Source organism: Bombina bombina, chromosome 3 (genome assembly GCF_027579735.1).
Source record: "Bombina bombina isolate aBomBom1 chromosome 3, aBomBom1.pri, whole genome shotgun sequence".
Lineage (NCBI taxonomy): Eukaryota > Metazoa > Chordata > Amphibia > Anura > Bombinatoridae > Bombina > Bombina bombina.
Genome location: NC_069501.1, coordinates 810,227,494 through 810,249,791, shown reverse-complemented (window position 1 = coordinate 810,249,791; position 22,298 = coordinate 810,227,494).

Below are 22,298 nucleotides of genomic sequence, written 5' to 3'. Positions count from 1 at the left end.
CTGTAATTTGGATTCCACAGTCCACTGGGCGGCTGAGAGGTCCCAGTACTGCTGATATTGCACCTGGTGGTGCTTTGTTTCCTGTAAGTACAACCTTGAATCCTTTTTTATCTGGTGTACAAACGTTACTGGGCTATGTGTGTGCCTTTTTTGCCCTTATAGGCATCATAGGATAGGCCCTCGCCAAGGATCATCTCTATCTGGCTGGAGACACCAGTGAGCTGGACCACTGTTTGATGTTCCAGGCTGCCACAATAGCACCATTTGGGTGCGCTACGCTTGTGAGTATATTTCCTATCCTGCTGATGTTTTGTATCCGACTGCCGTGACGTTACTAGGCCATGTTGGCGCCTCTGTGCTTCTTTTTCTTATAGATCACGCCACACCAGGTTGACCGTCCTATGACAGAGAGCTGTCTTCTTTCTTTTGGATTATTCTTTGTGCGGACATTTTGTTATATGATTATACCAATATAATCTGGGTCCACTTGTGAGCATATCATCTCTAATAATCTGATATAAGTGTGCTAGGTTTATTGTATATTCTCTTAATTATCTGTATATATCTGCTTACCTGTTTGCTGCTTATTGTTAGCGCCCCCTAGGAGTGTGGTGTATGTTTTATATGCACCACCCTCCTTATATCTTTTGTTAGCTCTTTTTCTTGCCCTGAAAAGGGCATTTAGCTCTTTTAAGAACGCCCAAACCCTAATCTAAAAAAAAAAAACACCCAAAAAAAGTTAAAAAAAAAACTAACACTAACCCCCGACGATCCACTTACAGTTTCTGAAGTCTGGAAATCCAGACAGCGAGAAGTCTTCATCCAGGCGGCGCGGTCTTCATCCATCCAGGCGGCATCTTCTATCTTCATCCAGCCGGCATCTTCTATCTTCATCCCGGCGGCGCAGAGCGGGTCCATCCTTGAAGACATCTGGCATGGAGCATCCTCTTTATACGGTTGCCGCACTGAATCTTCAATGCAAGGGAGACTTTTCAAAATGGTGTCCCCTGCATTCATTTTGGCTGATTTGATTTTTGAAATTTAAATCAGCCAATAGGATGAGAGCTTCTGAAATCCTATTGGCTGTTCAAGTCAGCCAATAGGGTGAGAGTTACTGAAATTCTATCGGCTGTCAAAAGTACTAAAATAAGGGGGCAGTCTGCAGAGGCTTAGATACACGGTATTCATAGAGGTAAAAGTATATTAATATAACAGTGTTGGTTATGCAAAACTAGAGAGTGGGTAATAAAAGGATTATATGTCTTTTTTAAAGAATAAGAATTCTGGTGTAGACTATTACTTTAAAGGGATACTAAACCCAATTTTTTTCTTTCATGATTCAGATAAAACATGACATTTTAAGCAAATTCCTAATTTACTCCTATTATCGATTTTTATTCGTTCTTTTGCTATCTTTATTTGAAAAAGAAGGCATCTAAGCTAAGGAGCCAGCCTTTTTTGGCAGTTTTAAGCAAATTTCAACTCAATTACAAAGTTATGCAACTGTTGAAATTTAAACAAAAACTTAAAAAAAAAACAACTAAGCTATAATATAATATATATATATATATACTAGTCCTAAAGCCCGTTGACACGGGCCGTGTTGTGATTCTCGTTGTGATTCTCGTTGTGATTCTCATTCTCTCTCTCTCTCTCTCCCTCTGAGCTCCGGGTCCTCGCGGCAAGAGTTTGTCTGAACTGCGCATGACGGCTTCAGACAAACTCTTGTCTTTTATTATATAGGATATATATATATATATATATATATATATATATATATATATATATACACACACATACACACACATTTAAGTATATGGAATACTGAAACTATGAGTCATAGTCCAATAAGAAAATGTCTAATCACCCAGGTGAAAAAAAAAATATATAAGAAAAAAAAATATTTTTCCCAACATTACATATGTACTCTGAAGTCACTGTTACAGATAGTAAAATAGATATTAATAATTATTATGGTTTGGGACTTCCGGTGGGCGTGCAATGGTGGAAGTTGCTTCTGAAAAGAGTTCCGTTCATGTAGACCTATAATTGCCACAAAAAGGGGTTTCTTTTACTAAAAATACTTGCCCAGCTGACCTTCCTTGGCAGAAAAGCTTCCCGGACCTGTGGATACCTGAAAAGTACACAGAGACAAGCTGGAGACTTTACATCTTGTCTCCCCCATCGGAGGCATATTGCATAAGCTACACTAGCTAATTGGACCACCCGCTGGTATTTAGTGACCCACACCTGCTCCTTGGTTGGAAACTGGACCATCAGAACCCTAAGGTTTCTATACGGATTGGCTGCATACTGATGCCGGAATCGGCCTGAGTGTAAATAGATGCGACAAGATGCCTGATTTGGCGGGAACAGTAGCCATCTTGAATGCAAGCTACGGGGATTCTACTTATCTGACACATTCAGCTGAAGCTTTAGAGCTGCCTTTGCTTACTGCAGACATACTTGGCTCACAGTGTTAGCAGCTAAAATAAACCCAATCGTTCAGGAACTATCGACACTACTGACACCTCTATTTGATGGACTGATCCATATATTTGAAATAATACAGGAAGAGATAATGAAGATGTTTAAAAATACTACATATACTATCTTAGGGAAGATACCCACAGCCATTGACAAACTATCAACACACTTGATCTCAAATGATTTGCTAGCTCACAAACTCAGGATATCTGGATGTTGCTTACAGTATTCTGACAGCACTAAGACAGATTCAGTGTTGCGCCCTTCAGGCCTGAATCCAGCTCATGTGCTGTGTACGGGAGGGTCTATATTGACAACTGCAACAGAAGCCAGCTGAGTGGCTGCTCTAACAACAGGCTCCGGGATGACTCTCGCAACAGGCTCCGGGAGGACCAACAGACAACCCTGAGAATTTGCACTTCGAATGTATATTAGCTACAGGCTCTGCAGTCTATCTGGCATTGGATCTGATATACGGCCCCCTGGAAAAGCCAACTAGGTGCTATAACCAATGTTCTGGACTGGATCACTATATTTCTCCTTCAGAGAAACTCAGGAGAGGTATTGGATGATTGGACATACTTGGGACAGTCCGGCCATTTACAACAGCTTTACTATTGTAACAGATTGTTCAAGATGAGAAGCCAGTTCTTAGCCTTATTCTATCTAGCTCCTCCTGTAACCATGATAACTTGTGATAGTATTTAAATTTACATATAAACATAAATATGTTTATAACTAGAATGTTTGAAGGGGTTTGCTATGCCATTGTTTATCTTTACCTGAAATTAGACTACTTTAGGATCAGTTCTATGCTCTATCATTGGATATATTGGGGAAAATACTCTGCTCCTATTTAAACAACCTATGTCATATTATTTAAGAGGATTCCATTTACTATGACTGAGTCTTGAACAAGGCAAATAATTTGTAGAAGCTGTAACTAAGAACACAACCCAGACAATTTTTCACAGATTTTCAAAAATTCCTAGATATACGCCTTCCACTATCTGTATTATTAATTGATACTGTCAATTTCTGGCTATTATTATATCTTGTCATTATATAACACATTATGTGTCCTAATTCAGATAAAAAGTATATAACCGTCCTGGTCAGAGTAGGAATACTGCACACCTTTAATTTTGATTCCTGAAGTCCTAATGTATAAAATGTAAAATATACAAAAAATAAGTGCTCCTTGAATGGTTTATACTGATAAAATACACAACTTGACAGATAAATGTCCAAACTATATAGTTCAACCTATATTGTTCATTTAAATGAGCTGTATGAACTATAATAAAATGATCAATTCTGTTAAAAAAGATTGAAGTTTTTTGTTTTATATAAAATAAGTATTTATTAATATACAATGTAGGTATGTACCCATACAATCTATAGACAACGGTGTCTGATTATAAATTTAGCATATGTTTAAATTAAGCATATGTTAAAACGTAAATAATATTTTATGCAGTAGATGAAAAAAATAAATTAAATAAAATACAAAAACATAATTTATGTAAGAACTTACCTGATAAATTCATTTCTTTCATATTAGCAAGAGTCCATGAGCTAGTGACGTATGGGATATACATTCCTACCAGGAGGGGCAAAGTTTCCCAAACCTCAAAATGCCTATAAATACACCCCTCACCACACCCACAATTCAGTTAAACGAATAGCCAAGAAGTGGGGTGATAAAAAAGTGCGAAAGCATATAAAATAAGGAATTGGAATAATTGTGCTTTATACAAAATCATAACCACCACAAAAAAAGGGCGGGCCTCATGGACTCTTGCTAATATGAAAGAAATGAATTTATCAGGTAAGTTCTTACATAAATTATGTTTTCTTTCATGTAATTAGCAAGAGTCCATGAGCTAGTGACGTATGGGATAATGACTACCCAAGATGTGGATCTTTCCACACAAGAGTCACTAGAGAGGGAGGGACAAGATAAAGACAGCCAATTCCTGCTGAAAATAATCCACACCCAAAATAAAGTTTAATGAAAAACATAAGCAGAAGATTCAAACTGAAACCGCTGCCTGAAGTACTTTTCTACCAAAAACTGCTTCAGAAGAAGAAAATACATCAAAATGGTAGAATTTAGTAAAAGTATGCAAAGAGGACCAAGTTGCTGCTTTGCAAATCTGATCAACCGAAGCTTCATTCCTAAACGCCCAGGAAGTAGAAACTGACCTAGTAGAATGAGCTGTAATTTTCTGAGGCGGAGTTTTACCCGACTCAACATAAGCAAGATGAATTAAAGATTTCAACCAAGATGCCAAAGAAATTGCAGAAGCTTTCTGGCCTTTTCTAGAACCGGAAAAGATAACAAATAGACTAGAAGTCTTTCGGAAAGATTTAGTAGCTTCAACATAATATTTCAAAGCTCTAACAACATCCAAAGAATGCAACGATTTCTCCTTAGAATTCTTAGGATTAGGACATAATGAAGGAACCACAATTTCTCTACTAATGTTGTTGGAATTCACAACTTTAGGTAAAAATTCAAAAGAAGTTCGCAACACCGCCTTATCCTGATGAAAAATCAGAAAAGGAGACTCACAAGAAAGAGCAGATAATTCAGAAACTCTTCTGGCAGAAGAGATGGCCAAAAGGAACAAAAAACTTTCCAAGAATGTAATTTAATGTCCAATGAATTCATAGGTTCAAATGGAGGAGCTTGAAGCGCCCCCAGAACCAAATTCAAACTCCAAGGAGGAGAAATTGACTTAATGACAGGCTTTATACGAACCAAAGCTTGTACAAAACAATGAATATCAGGAAGAATAGCAATCTTTCTGTGAAAAAGAACAGAAAGAGCAGAGATTTGTCCTTTCAAGGAACTTGCAGACAAACCCTTATCTAAACCATCCTGAAGAAACTGTAATACTCTCTGTATTCTAAAAGAATGCCAAGAAAAATGATGAGAAAGACACCAAGAAATATAAGTCTTCCAGACTCTATAATATATCTCTCTAGATACAGATTTACGAGCCTGTAACATAGTATTAATCACAGAGTCAGAGAAACCTCTGTGACCAAGAATCAAGCGTTCAATCTCCATACCTTTAAATTTAAGGATTTCAGATCCTGATGGGAAAAAAGGACCTTGAGACAGAAGGTCTGGTCTTAACGGAAGAGTCCACGGTTGGCAAGAGGCCATCCGGACAAGATCCGCATACCAAAACCTGTGAGGCCATGCTGGAGCTACCAGCAGAACAAATGAGCATTCCTTCAGAATCTTGGAGATTACTCTTGGAAGAAGAACTAGAGGCGGAAAGATATAGGCAGGATGATACTTCCAAGGAAGTGATAATGCATCCACTGCCTCCGCCTGAGGATCCCGGGATCTGGACAGATACCTGGGAAGTTTCTTGTTTAGATGAGACGCCATCAGATCTATTTCTGGAAGTTCCCACATTTGAACAATCTGAAGAAATACCTCTGGGTGAAGAGACCATTCGCCCGGATGCAACGTTTGGTGACTGAGATAATCCGCTTCCCAATTGTCTATACCTGGGATATGAACCGCAGAGATTAGACAGGAGCTGGATTCCGCCCAAACCAAAATTCGAGATACTTCTTTCATAGCTAGAGGACTGTGAGTCCCTCCTTGATGATTGATGTATGCCACAGTTGTGACATTGTCTGTCTGAAAACAAATGAACGATTCTCTCTTCAAAAAAGGCCAAAACTGAAGAGCTCTGAAAATTGCACGGAGTTCCAAAATATTGATCGGTAATCTCACCTCCTGAGATTCCCAAACTCCTTGTGCCGTCAGAGATCCCCACACAGCTCCCCAACCTGTGAGACTTGCATCTGTTGAAATTACAGTCCAGGTCGGAAGCACAAAAGAAGCCCCCTGAATTAAACGATGGTGATCTGTCCACCACGTTAGAGAGTGTCGAACAATCGGTTTTAAAGATATTAATTGAGATATCTTTGTGTAATCCCTGCACCATTGATTCAGCATACAGAGCTGAAGAGGTCGCATGTGAAAACGAGCAAAGGGGATCGCGTCCGATGCAGCAGTCATAAGACCACCGAAGGGAATGATTGTGACTGAAGGTTTCGACAAGCTGTAATTAATTTTAGACGTCTCTTGTCTGTTAAATACAGAGTCATGGACACTGAATCCATCTGGAAACCCAGAAAGGTTACCCTTGTCTGAGGAATCAATGAACTTTTTGGTAAATTGATCCTCCAACCATGATCTTGAAGAAACAACACAAGTCGATTCGTATGAGATTCTGCTAAATGTAAAGACTGAGCAAGTACCAAGATATCGTCCAAATAAGGAAATACCACAATACCCTGTTCTCTGATTACAGACAGAAGGGCACCGAGAACCTTTGTAAAAATTCTTGGAGCTGTAGCTAGGCCAAACGGCAGAGCCACAAACTGGTAATGCTTGTCCAGAAAAGAGAATCTCAGGAACTGATAATGATCTGGATGAATCGGAATATGCAGATATGCATCCTGTAAATCTATTGTGGACATATAATTCTCTTGCTGAACAAAAGGCAAGATAGTCCTTACAGTTACCATCTTGAACGTTGGTATCCTTACATAACGATTCAATATTTTTAGATCCAGAACTGGTCTGAAGGAATTCTCCTTCTTTGGTACAATGAAGAGATTTGAATAAAACCCCATCCCCTGTTCCGGAACTGGAACTGGCATAATTACTCCAGTCAACTCTAGATCTGAAACAAAATTCAGAAATGCTTGAGCTTTTACTGGATTTACTGGGACACGGGAAAGAAAAAATCTCTTTGCAGGAGGTCTCATCTTGAAACCAATTCTGTACCCTTCTGAAACAATGTTCTGAATCCAAAGATTGTGAACAGAATTGATCCAAATTTCCTTGAAAAAACGTAACCTGCCCCCTACCAGCTGAGCTGGAATGAGGGCCGCACCTTCATGTGGACTTAGAAGCAGGCTTTGCCTTTCTAGCTGGCTTGGATTTATTCCAGACTGGAGATGGTTTCCAAACTGAAACTGCTCCTGAGGATGAAGGATCAGGCTTTTGTTCTTTGTTGAAACGAAAGGAACGAAAACGATTATTAGCCCTGTTTTTACCTTTAGATTTTTTATCCTGTGGTAAAAAAGTTCCTTTCCCACCAGTAACAGTTGAAATAATAGAATCCAACTGAGAACCAAATAATTTGTTACCCTGGAAAGAAATAGAAAGTAGAGTTGATTTAGAAGCCATATCAGCATTCCAAGTTTTAAGCCATAAAGCTCTTCTAGCTAAAATAGCTAGAGACATAAACCTGACATCAACTCTGATAATATCAAAAATGGCATCACATATAAAATTATTAGCATGCTGAAGAAGAATAATAATATCATGAGAATCATGATGTGTTACTTGTTGCGCTAAAGTTTCCAACCAAAAAGTTGAAGCTGCAGCAACATCAGCCAAAGATATAGCAGGTCTAAGAAGATTACCTGAACACAGATAAGCTTTTCTTAGAAAGGATTCAATTTTCCTATCTAAAGGATCCTTAAACGAAGTACCATCTGACGTAGGAATAGTAGTATGTTTAGCAAGGGTAGAAATAGCCCCATCAACTTTAGGGATTTTGTCCCAAAATTCTAATCTGTCAGACGGCACAGGATATAATTGCTTAAAACGTTTAGAAGGAGTAAATGAATTACCCAATTTATCCCATTCTTTGGAAATTACTGCAAAAATAGCATTAGGAACAGGAAAAACTTCTGGAATAACCACAGGAGCTTTAAATACCTTATCCAAACGTTTAGAATTAGTATCAAGAGGACCAGAATCCTCTATTTCTAAAGCAATTAGTACTTCTTTAAGTAAAGAACGAATAAATTCCATTTTAAATAAATATGAAGATTTATCAGCATCAACCTCTGAGACAGAATCCTCTGAACCAGAAGAGTCATCAGAATCAGAATGATGATGTTCATTTAAAAATTCATCTGTAGGGAGAGAAGTTTTAAAAGATTTTTTACGTTTACTAGAAGGAGAAATAACAGACATAGCCTTCTTTATGGATTCAGAAACAAAATCTCTTATGTTATCAGGAACATTCTGCACCTTAGATGTTGAAGGAACTGCAACAGGCAATGGTACTTTACTAAAGGAAATATTATCTGCATTAACAAGTTTGTCATGACAATCAATACAAACAACAGCCGGAGGAATAGCTACCAAAAATTTACAGCAGATACACTTAGCTTTGGTAGATCCAGCACTAGACAGCGATTTTCCTGTAGTATCTTCTGACTCAGATGCAACGTGAGACATCTTGCAATATGTAAGAGAAAAAACAACATATAAAGCAAAATTGATCAAATTCCTTAAATGACAGTTTCAGGAATGGGAAAGAATGCCAAGAACAAGCTTCTAGCAACCAGAAGCAATAAAAAATGAGACTTAAATAATGTGGAGATAAAAGCGACGCCCATATTTTTTAGCGCCAAATCAGACGCCCACATTATTTGGCGCCTAAATGCTTTTGGCGCCAAAATTACGCCACATCCAGAATGCCGACATCTTTGGCGCAAAATAACGTCAAAAAAATGACGCAACTTCCGGCGACACGTATGACGCCGGAAACGGAAAAGAATTTTTGCGCCAAAAAGTCCGCGCCAAGAATGACGCAATAAAATGAAGCATTTTCAGCCCCCGCGAGCCTAACAGCCCACAGGGAAAAAAGTGTCAAATTAAAGGTAAGAAAAAAATGATTAATTCAAATGCATTATCCCAAATATGAAACTGACTGTCTGAAAAATAAGGAAAGTTGAACATTCTGAGTCAAGGCAAATAAATGTTTGAATACATATATTTAGAACTTTATAAACAAAGTGCCCAACCATAGCTTAGAGTGTCACAGAAAATAAGATTTACTTACCCCAGGACACTCATCTACATGTTTGTAGAAAGCCAAACCAGTACTGAAACGAGAATCAGCAGAGGTAATGGTATATATAAGAGTATATCGTCGATCTGAAAAGGGAGGTAAGAGATGAATCTCTACGACCGATAACAGAGAACCTATGAAATAGACCCCGTAGAAGGAGATCACTGCATTCAAATAGGCAATACTCTCTTCACATCCCTCTGACATTCACTGCACGCTGAGAGGAAAACCGGGCTCCAACTTGCTGCGGAGCGCATATCAACGTAGAATCTAGCACAAACTTACTTCACCACCTCCATCGGAGGCAAAGTTTGTAAAACTGAATTGTGGGTGTGGTGAGGGGTGTATTTATAGGCATTTTGAGGTTTGGGAAACTTTGCCCCTCCTGGTAGGAATGTATATCCCATACGTCACTAGCTCATGGACTCTTGCTAATTACATGAAAGAAATGTATCATTATCTAAAAAGACAATATTCTCAATTCATTGCCCATAATTTAAAAGAATATAAATTCCTCCATGGGTGGTTCATTTTTTTTTTAATTTTTTTTTTAAGATAAAAGTTTATATACCCAAATAGTTTAATAAGATTACCTCAGTTAAGTCTTGTATAATTGCTGATATTACTTGAATGCAGTTGTATGATATTGCTGGAGGTGGGATAGTTTTAAGATAAATATTCTAACGCCTAGATTTAGAGTTCTGCGTTAGCCGTCAAAACCAGTGTTAGGGGGTCCTAACGCTGGTTTTGGTCTACCGCTGGTATTTAGAGTCTTGTAGGTAAGGGTCTAACGCTCACTTTCCAGCCGCGACTTTTCCATACCGCAGATCCCCTTATGTCAATTGTGTATCCTATCTTTTCAATGGGATCTTTCTAACGCCAGTATTTAGAGTCTTGGCTGAAGTGAGCATTAGAAATCTAACGACAAGACTCCAGCCGCAGAAAAAAGCCAGGAGTTAAGAGCTTTCTGGGCTAACGCCGGTTCATAAAGTTCTAAACAACTGTGCTCTAAAGTACACTAACACCCATAAACTACCTATGCACCCCTAAACCGAGGCCCCCCCACATCGCCGCCACTCTATTACATTTTTTTAACCCCTAATCTGCCGACCGCACACAGCCGCAACCTTCATTATCCCTATGTACCCCTAATCTGCTGCCCCTAACATCGCCGACCCCTACATAATATTTATTACCCCCTAATCTGCCCCCCCCCAACGTCGCCGCTACCTACCTACAATTATTAACCCCTAATCTGCCAACTGGACCTCACCGCTACTATAATAAATGTATTAACCCCTAAAGCTAAGTCTAACACTAACACCCCCTAAGTTAAATATAATTTAAATCTAACGAAATAAAATAAATCTTATTAAATAAATGATTCCTATTTAAATCTAAATACTTACCTGTAAAATAAACCCTAATATAGCTACAATATAAATAATAATTATATTGTAGCTATTTTAGGATTAATATTTATTTTACAGGCAACTTTGTATTTATTTTAACCAGGTACAATAGCTATTAAATAGTTAATAACTATTTAATAGTTACCTAGTTAAAATAATTACAAAATTACCTGTAAAATAAATCCTAACCTAAGTTACAATTAAACCTAACACTACACTATCATTAAATAAATTAAATAAACTACCTACAATTATTTACAATTAAATCAACTAAGCTAAATTACAAAAAAAAAACACTAAATTTAAAAAAAAACAAACACTAAATTACAAAAAATAAAAAAAGATTTCAAGAATTTTAAACTAATTACACCTACTCTAAGCCCCCTAAAAAAATAACAAAGCCCCCCAAAATAAAAAAATGCACTACCCTATTCTAAAATAAAAATTTAACAGCTCTTTTACCTTACCAGCCCTTAAAAGGGCCTTTTGCGGGGCATGCCCCAAAGAAAACAGCTCTTTTGCATTTAAATAAACATACAATACCCCCCCAACGTTACAACCCACCACCCACATACCCCTAATCTAACCCAAACCCCCCTTAAAAAACCTAACACTAAGCCCCTGAAGATCTTCCTACCTTGTCTTCACCACGCCGGATATCACCGATCCGTACGGAAGAGGGTCCGAAGTCTTCATCCTATCCGGCAAGAAGAGGTCCAGAAGAGGCTCCAAAGTCTTCATCCTACCCGCCAAGAAGAGGAGATCCAGACCGGTAAACATCTTCATCCAAGCGGCATCTTCTATCTTCTTCCATCCGACGCGGAGCGGGACCATCTTGAAGCAGTCGACGCGGATCCATCCTCTTCTAACGTTGTCCTAAGTCCGAATGAAGGTTCCTTTAAATGACGTCATCCAAGATGGCGTCCCTCAAATTCCGATTGACTGATAGGATTCTATCAGCCAATCGGAATTAAGGTATTAAGGTAGGAAAAATCTGATTGGCTGATTGAATCAGCCAATCAGATTCAAGTTCAATCGTATTGGCTGATCGGAACAGGGGGCGGCAGATTAGGGGTTAAGAAATATAATATAGGGGTCGGCGGTGTTAGGGGCAGCAGATTAGTGGTACATAGGGATAACGTAGGTTGCGGCGGTGTACGGAGCGGCAGATTAGGGGTTAAAAATAATATGCAGGGGTCAGAGATAGCGGGGTCGGCAGATTAGGGGTTAATAAGTATAAGGTTAGGGGTGTTTAGACTCGGGGTTCATGTTAGGGTGTTAGGTGCAGACTTAGGAAGTGTTTCCCCATAGGAAACAATGGGGCTGCGTTAGGAGCTGAACGCTGCTTTTTTGTAGGTGTTAGGTTTTTTTTCAGCTCAAACTGCCCCATTATTTCCTATGGGGGAATCGTGCATGAGCACGTTTTTGAAGCTGGCCACGTCCGTAAGCAACGCTGGTATTGAGAGTTGCAGTGGCGGTAAATATGCATGTACGCTCCCTTTTTGGAGCCTAACGCAGCCCTTCAGAGAACTCTAAATACCAACGTTGTTTAAAAGGTGCAGGGGAAAAAAACCACGTGTAGCTAACGCACCCCTTTGGCCGCAAAACTCTAAATCTAGGCGTAAGTTTGGATCGCTATTTTATAGCGTATTGGTTAGTGGCAAAGTTCCATATGCGATAAGCAGATAACACGTTGACTTACGTGAATCTTCAGCCTTATGGCCCAAAGTACCTTATTTCTTGCTGCTGCGGGTAGTGTTTGTGCTGCTGCAGTCCTCGCAATCTGTGTCCTTTCCGAATAAACAGTGCACTGTTATATTGAAGAGCTGCCCGGTGGAGTGCTACCATCCATTTACCAGGTAATCTTTCTTGTTTATCCCAGCGGTATGCTGTTGATATGCTGCTGCTTAGTTTTAACATATGCTAAATTTATAATCAGACACCGGTGTCTATAGATTTTATGGGAACATACCTAAATTGTATATTAAACTGACTAGTAAGTAGAAGGAGCGCCTAAATGAAAGGCCAGGTCTGACAGGGGATGATGAGAATAATAACTATAATATGACGATATATATCAAAAAGTGAAAGGACTTGTGGTTAAAGGTCGTGGTGTGGTAGTGTAGATAATAATGATATTATAGTCCTAGCATATGTAAAATATACACATAGAAAATTTAATAACAAATATTAGATGAACACAATAATATTACATGGATCCATGATACAATGATACATGATACAACAAAAATCTCCAAATCCTGTGAAAGAAAGAAAATGTACAACATAGAGCAGTATCGTTTTACAGATAACTACAGATAATTGAAATATATCTCACCATATATGCCATATATGGTGAGATATATTTCAATTATCTGTAGTTATCTGTAAAACGATACTGCTCTATGTTGTACATTTTCTTTCTTTCACAGGATTTGGAGATTTTTGTTTTTCTTCTTTTTTGATCACTATCAAGATTTGTTCACTTGTTTATAAGCTTGGAATCTTCAATTTTTGATTGATTTTTCAATACTTGATTTTTGACATCCAGTTTTCACCTCACATTTTTTATATTTTATATTTTTGATATTTTGTTTTTCATTTACTTCTTACCTTTTTTGGTCTTCATCACCTGTATCTTGGATTTATAACATTTCACATTACACTTGCATTGGATAATTTGGAACATTGGATTTATTTGTTATTGCTTTATTGACTTTCACATTTTAAGTTTTTTATTTACCTTGATGAACAATTTCTTTTTTCACCTTTTCTATTTTGGAAATTTTTGATAAATTTTGGGTCTTCCTATATTTATATTATATTATATTATATTATATATTTTTTTGCTCTACTGTTGTCACATTTGAACCATTACCTGGTCTATTGTGCACTTCAGTACACCATAGAGTCGACCATACCCATTCTATGCATTTGTATAACTATTAGCGTTCTCATTGTTTTTAATATATTTGCTTTTATTGTATTATTGTTTTTATTGTATCATGGATCCATGTAATATTATTGTGTTCATCTAATTTTTGTTATTAAATTTTCTATGTGTATATTTTACATATGCTAGGACTATAATATCATTATTATCTACACTACCACACCATGACCTTTAACCACAAGTCCTTTCACTTTTTGATATATATCGTCATATTATAGTTATTATTCTCATCATCCCCTGTCAGACCTGGCCTTTCATTTAGGCGCTCCTTCTACTTACTAGTCAGTTCCATATTGTTTGTTATGGGTAACTAGAGACCCATTTGTTCTAGGAGCTAGAGGTCTAGTTTGAGTTAGCGCCGCCGGATAAAATCCCCTTTTCTTACTAAATTGTATATTAATAAATACTTATTTTATATAAAACAAAAAAGTCAATCTTTTTTAACAGAATTTATAATTTTATTATAGTACATACAGCTCATATAAATGAACAATATAGGTTGAACATTTATCTGTCAAGCTGTGTATATTAACAGTATAAACCAATCAAGGAGCACTTACTTTTTGTATGTTTTACATGTTATACATTAGGGGCGTGATTAAATATACTGCGCAGGTTTTGGCGCAAGCGTGGGAACCTGCGCCGCCCATAATTTCACCTCGCACATTGGGGTATTACATATACTGCGCTGTTAGATGTTAAACTGGCGTAAGTAGGACAAACTGGTGATCTTCCGAAATGTGCGCAAATACACATTTTAGTCGTCGCAAGTAACTTATGCCAGTATTTTGTCCACGGAAAGTCTCAATAAAGAGTAGTTTTATGCAAATTAGGCTAACACTCGTAAAAATGAACCACGACTTCATATAAAAATGTGACACGTAATTACGCTATTCAAAAGTCATATATAAACCCATGCGCAGCCGCCCTTTTCTTCAGTGTGTTTGGATGGTTCGTTGAGCTACAGCACACTACACTGGAGTGGAGGATTAGTGAGAGTAGAGAGAGAGGCGCAAACAGAGGAGTTAGGTTGCATTGTTGTTTGATTAAGCTTGTACACTTACACATATTTTTACATATTGCACACATTTTGAGTACATACATATACAAATACACCACACTTTTTTTTCTAACACCTCACACATTTTATTTTAATTTTACAGTGTGATAGGCTGAGTGTTTGGTTGTGATTGTGTGTGATTGAACTGGGAGTGAGTGTGAGTGTGTGAGTGTGTGTAGTGTGAAGATGGCAGGGAGAGGTAGGGCGGAGGGGAGGAGGGGAGAGGAGTGGCATGGAGAGGAGTAATGTAGAGGACAGGAGGAGCAGTGGGGTCCCCATCAGGGAGTAATTGGAGTGGGCAGAGGGAGAGCTAGAAGGAATGATGGGAGGGGAGATGCCCGAGAGCCCCAGAGACCAGGCACATCTAGGAGAGGGACAGAGGGTGCACATGGGGACAGAAGGGGGGAGGAGGGAGAGGATAGGGAGGAACCCACACCAGGGACATCACAGGGAGCAAGCCAGGTGTCCATGGAGGATGAGAGGCTGAGATGTCCTCCCAGGCCATCATGGACAATTACAGTGCCCTATTTGGGCAGGAGAAGGGCAAAGGCAGTGCCAAAAGGTGAAAAACAGCATGGTTGGCGGTAGAGGATGCCGTCAACAGTGTGGCCCCGCAGAGGAGGACTGTTGAGGGCCTTAAAAAGCGGTGGAAGGTGGAATGACTGCAAGAGGCGGGTGAAAGAAAAGATGGGGCAGGAAGCCATGCACCCCTGGACATAGAATATAACACCTGGCAGGAGATGATACGCAGGTCCCTGAGTATCACAGCAGTCCTTGGACTTCCAGGGGCTCGTGACTCAGGGGCTGCAACCACAGCACATCATGCTGGTGAGTAACATCCCACACACCAGTATTATATGTATTTGAGATATAACATCCTTTAATATCACACATTCATGTACACAATGAGGAGCATGGTATTTGGCCTACTAATAGAAACATCTACAATTATATTTGACATTAATGCTACTTAGCACAATGCAATTCATGATAGGAGGTGGAATAGTGCAATACTAACATGTCTCAGAGTAACACAGGCCACAAGCCACATGTAGAGTTTTCAGTAAATTGACACTATAGCCATCACAATACTTTTAGCTCAAGAAAGCAGGTTCTGTGCCTAAATCAGGCTAAAGTAAATTGTGTGACCATAGTGTCACTTAAAGAACACATTTTCTCCATCACTGACATGTACACATAACTATTGTATGAAACACATACCTGTATACTGCGCATATTAAAATCCCTCATATCACAAATCACAATGTGCACATGCATGTTATAGAGTTTGACATGAGAATCAGTATAAGCCCTAGCATGTATCAATGTACATTGTATGCCCACATGGACATATATCTGACTGTACTAATCCCTCTCATCATTTGACTCCTCCACAGAACCTCCTGTCATGAGGATACAAATAGGCATGCTGCCACCACCACCACCACCACCAGTCACAGGCATGCAGCCACCACCACCAGTCTTCAGGCACCCACATGAACAGTATGCTCCCAGGCATGAGCAGGGTTGGATTGCTTCAGTTGAGGACCCGGGAGTGATGCCACTACCATTGCCATATGACCCCTGGCAAGATTCCTGGCCAGAGGAATATTCTTCTTTTGGCTTTGAGTGGGAGCCAAGACAGCCACAAAGGGTCCATGTATTTACCCCCCCCCCCAACACAATCTCAGGGCAGTCATGGCTTTTACCCACAGACTATGTCGCAAGAAGTGCCAACTGGACAGGCTGAGTGGTCACACACTGGTCATCAGTGGGACTATCAATCCACCCTGAGAGCTCCACCATCCTCAGCACTTGGGAGAGCTCCACAATCCTCATCACTTGGGAGAGCTCCACCATCTGCAGATGAAAATATAGCTGAAAGTACTCAAGCACCAGCAGATGCAGCTGAACCTGTCCCACCAGAAACAGCAGATGCAGCTGAACCTGTCCCACCAGAAACAGCAGATGCAGCTGAACCTGTCTCAACAGAACCAGCAGATGCAGCTGAACCTGCACCTCAAGCACCTAGAAGCCCTGCTGTTCAAGAGCCCGTGGATGCATTGTATTCTCCCCTAGTTGAGGAATACATTGCACTCCAGAGGAGGCTCATAACAAGCTCTGAGAGCAGACAAAGAGGCCAAGAGAGGTTCCACAGGAGCCAAGAGAGGTTCTTCAGGAGCCAAGAGAGGTTACACAAACGTAGCATAGAGCTGCAGAGGGACATGGCAGCATCATTAAGTGGAAGTGTTCAAAACCAGTCACAGATGATGTGAATTCTGTCTGATATGCAGATGCAGATGGACAATAAATAGCGAGAACAAAATCAGCTCTTGGGTGTGTTGGTTGAGCACTTTACACACCAGCAGGACACTGCCTCCAGCCTATCATCTGTGGCCAGCACACCAGCAGAAACATCAGAATCCTCTCAAACCAGGAGAACAAGGCAATCCACTAGAGCCACCTCAGCTCCCTCATCCAAGAAGCCAAAAAATAAATAAATATTCTTATAGTTCACCATAAATCTTGTCCTCTGCTATTTACCATATAATTGTCATCCACATCCATGTGAGGTGTGTTTTAGTACACTAATATTGTTAAAACATATAATAAGACCTGTGTGAATATGGCAAAATAATGGTAATATTATCATGTTTATGACATATTTATGTTCTATAAACCACATCACATAGTTGTGTATGAAGGGTACATATAGTAATATTCACTTATAAGATTTAAATCAAGGTTTTTCATATCCAATATAAATTGACACATGGGTATATATAAATAATAATGTATTTACAGAAGGTGTGAACATAAGGTATAAACATCCATTTTTATTCTTCTTAATGATAGTCAATACATCATAGTGACCTAAACATGAATTAAACAAATGAGACATTTTCAGTAATTAGGTTTGGTTAAGGGAAGGGGTGGGATGTAGTAGCTTCACTTACATGCAGTGGAAATCCGCAGTATGTAATTCTGCAAGACATGATATATACACATGCAATGGTTTGTGAGGTACAGTCAAACATCATAATACATGTGAATGTTACGGTTTACTGTACTTATGAACATGTAACTTACAGGTGAAGTATTCACAGATGACAAAGTCCCTCACTTCATTCCCCCCTCAGTGTCCCCCTGTCCACATCCTCAGGTACAGGAACCAGCTGCTGATCTTGGTCTGGTTCTATGTCCCCCAATTTACGTGTGTCACAGCAATGTTATGTAGAATACAACATGCATTGACAATGGAACACACTTTGTTGGGGTTATACTGTAAAGCTCCACCTATCAAATCCAGACACCTGAATCTGGTTTTGAGTAGGCCAAAGCTCCTTTCTATAACATTTCTGGTTCGTATGTGGGCCTCCTGGTACCTAAGTTGTGGCTCTGTAAGGGGGTGTGCCAAGGGGGTTAACAGCCATGCCCGGCGTACCCGGCGTCACCTGTCATGTAACATATGTATTCTGATTACTACAGGTTCATCATGTGCTTAAAGGGACATAACATGGATTTCATTTTAAAGAGATATTTTACAAAAACATTAAATTGGTGCATTGTAAGCAATCTACTTTTATGCCATGATTAGTCTAGACAAAATTCTATTTTCATGATTCAGATAGAACATGCCATTTTAAGAAAATGTCTTTTTAAGTGAAAAACTATTTATAGTATACTGTCCCTTTAAAGGGACATGAAACATACATTTCTTATTTCATGAGAACCTGCAATTTTATTCAACTTATAATTTACTTCTATTATGTAATTTGCTCCATTCTATTGATATTATTTGCTGACAAGCATATTAGATATGCTCATTAGCTGCTGATTGGTGGCTGCACATAGATGCCCCATATGATTGGCTCATCTATGTGCATTGCTGTTTCTTAAACAAAGGATATCTAAAGAATAAATCAAATGAGATAATAGAAGTAAATTGTAATGTTGTTTAACATTGTATTCTCTATCTGAAACATGACATAATTATTTTGTGTTTAGTGTCCCTTTAGTAGAAATATACAGAAAGAATGATAGTAGTGCATACTCACCAAGCAGCCAACCTCCCGAGAGTGTTCCAGATTAAAAAAGCTGGAATAAGGAGGTCTGGCGCAGGATGTAGGAATCATGTGCACTCCCTGGAAAGCCTGCATACACATGTGTGAATTTCAGAGTGGTATCGCAGACCACCTGGCAATTCAAGGAGTAAAACCCTTTCCTGTTAATATAGAGGAATGGCTCCTCATGTGGGGCCACAATACGCACATGTGTGCAATCAATTGCCCCCATGACATTGGGAATACCCCCCAGTCGATAGAAGCCTTGTTTAAGACTGTTCCATTCCTGGGGGGTACGGGGGAAATGAATGTATCGCTGTGTCTGGTTATCTAGAGCAGTCAAAACCTCCCCTAGGAGCCTGTAGAAGGTGGACTGCGCTAGGCCAGTCACAAGGCCCTCTGTTGACTGGAATGAGCCAGATGCCAGGAAGTGTACAACACACAACAACTTCTGCATACCAGTTAGACCTCGGTTCCTATTCGCTTGAGGGTCAATATCATCCTGAGGCTTGCAGAAGTCCAGCGATACTTTTCCCTGACCTCCCCTTCTGTCATTCCAAACAGGGTGACCCTAACCCTGTGTATCCTTGGTGCCCTTGCTCTTCCCCTCTGCTGATGCCAATGTCTTATAGGCCCTGCTTTCCTATGACCAGCTGCAGCAACAACAGCAGCAGGGGCAGCACCAGGAACAGGGACAGCAGCGTGAGGAGCAGGGACATCAGCAGCAGGAGCAGGGATGGCTACAGCACCATGACCAGGGACCTCTGCATCAACTATAGCACCAGTAGGTATATCCTGAACAACAGGGACTAGGGCTTCCAGCACCCCTTGTGCCCCATGATGCTGTCTCTCTACGTATTGTAGGTAAAGCAGGGGAAACATGGTGGCTAATGAGGGTGTGCATTGCCAGGTGTTTTAAGGCTGCAGGTAAGAGGTTGTGCTGTTTGTGATTGGTTTGACACACTTGCAGGGGCAGGAATAATAAATGCTTAGAAGAGGTTTAACTGTTTGAGATTTGCGGCTGATATGTACATGATTACGCATGTGTTTGTTAGGCCTTCAGGGAGTTACGTTGCTTTTTTAGTCAGTGCAAGGGTTACTGCGCCAGCAATTTGTGGCGAGATAAGAATGGAGTAGATTCTCTGATTTCTGTGCGTGTAAGTCCTTACGCTGTATATTGGATACCAAATTGCACGTCTGTTCTATGTTAGTCTATGGGTAAAAAAAATACGTCCGAAGGGTGAAATATACGCGAGTAACTTGTATGCTACGCCGTATATGTAATACCAAAATTGCGTAAAAACTGGCAGCGGTGGATTTTGTGGGCGACGCTTCAGGAATCAGCAATTCGTTTGCGCCACCTTCTTTGTGTATTTTGATGTGTCCTAACTCCCCAAGCCCTATTGTAAACCGTGCCCCTAATATATTAGCCTTGTTTCCCTTTTATAATGAAAGATCTCATTCACAGTCAGCCTCTTATGACATTAGGCTTACGTCTCTTACACACTGGTACTTTGGCTTTGGACAGTCAAGATCTAATTGGTTAATCAAATCCTTTATGTCTAATTATAATGTTAATGTTAAAGGATGCTATTTGCCTGAGTAGAGACAATATACACCTGTTCCATTTCGCTTTTGGTTTGATTATCTACTGTTTTAAGTTGTTATTTTACCAATCTCCTGTGTTATTAGTAACTTTTTTCAGTGGTGGCTCTAGACTTTGTGAGGCTTTAGGCGAAACTTAAACATGAGGCCCTACTATAATATATACTAATAATGAAAAAAATGCAAGCAAACTGCATAAATTGCATATATTATGACAAGCCTTAAATCCTATGAACTTAGAATTCACAGTTTCTAGCATTTTATTAGTCTCATAACCAATTATTCTTTAATCAAATATCTATAGACAAACATAGAGTATAAATAAAATGTGTGCAGCTGCACGTGTGTAAATATGAAATAAATCTGTCAACAAAGTTTTAAAAAAACAAAATCAATCTGTTTACAACATATTATGCTTCCCAGTTGACCTGTAATAAATTATGCCCCCAGCCCCCTGTAAGAAATTATGCCCCCAGACTCCCTTCAATAAATTATTCCCCAAGCCCCCCTGTAAGAAATTATGCCCCCAGCCCGCTTCAAGAAATTATGCCCCCATCCCCCGATGTAATAAATTATGCCCCGGCCCCCTGATATAAATTATGCCCCCAGGCCCCTATTGTAAGAAATGATATCCCAGACCCCCTGTAAGAAATTATGCCCCCAGACCCCCTGCAAGAAATGATGCCCCCAGCCCATCTGTAATAAATTATGCCCCCAGCAATAAATGATTCCCCCAGCCTCCCTGCAATAAAATGATGCCCCTAGCCATAAATGATGCCTCGAGCCCCCCTGCAATAAATGATTCCCCCAGCCCTACTGCAATAAAATGATGCCCCCAGCCATAAATGATGCCCCCAGCCCCCCTGCAACAAAATGACGCCACCAGCCATAAATCATGCCCCCAGCCCCCCTGCAATAAAATGATGCCCCAAGCCATAAATGATGCCCCCAGCCCCCTGCAATAAAATTATGCCCACAGCCCCCATGCAATACAATGATGCCCCCAGCCCTCTGTAATAAAATCATGCCCCCAGCCCCCACTGCAATAAAATCATGCCCCCAGCCCTCCTGCAATAAAATGATACCCCAGCTCCCCTGCAATAAAATGATGCCTCCAGCCTTCAGAAAGAACACTTTTACTTACCATCCATCCTTCAGACTGTAAATTCCTCCTTCAGCTTCAGATCCTTGTGTGGTGGATGGGAGGGGTGACGCGCCATTGGCTGGTGGGCAGAAAAGCTGATTGTATGAACACCGTGAGGAAACAGACTCATCAAATCAGAGAGGGGAGTGGGACAGGGCTCTTAACGCTGCCTACGCACAGCAACTTTAAGGTCCTCTGTCACATCAAACGCAAAGTAAAGCGTTAAGTAAATTAGGCGGCCGTGAGGCCCTTGTGAGTGGGAGGCCTTAGGCGACCGCCTAATTTGCCTTATTAAAGAGCCGCCTCTGACTTTCTGTATATTTACCGTATACCATGCCCTGACACCGCACCTTGCTTTAAACCACTTTACTGCCATAGGTTTTCTCCATTTGCTTAGTACATTTACGGATCCATTTCAACGGTGGTAATCCTTTTGATCTTTCTGATATAACTTGCCCGTTAATCTACTACCATCCTAATATGAGCACACTTGTGTATTATCAGCTCCTAGAAATATTCAACCTTACTTAATCGGTGAAAGATATAACACTGTTTTATTTTTTAACTTCCAACTAATGGGTCTAACTGTTCATTTAATGTTCTTATTATTTTAAATGCTTGCAAACCGCCTCATAGTTTCCCACACTACATATATATAGGAA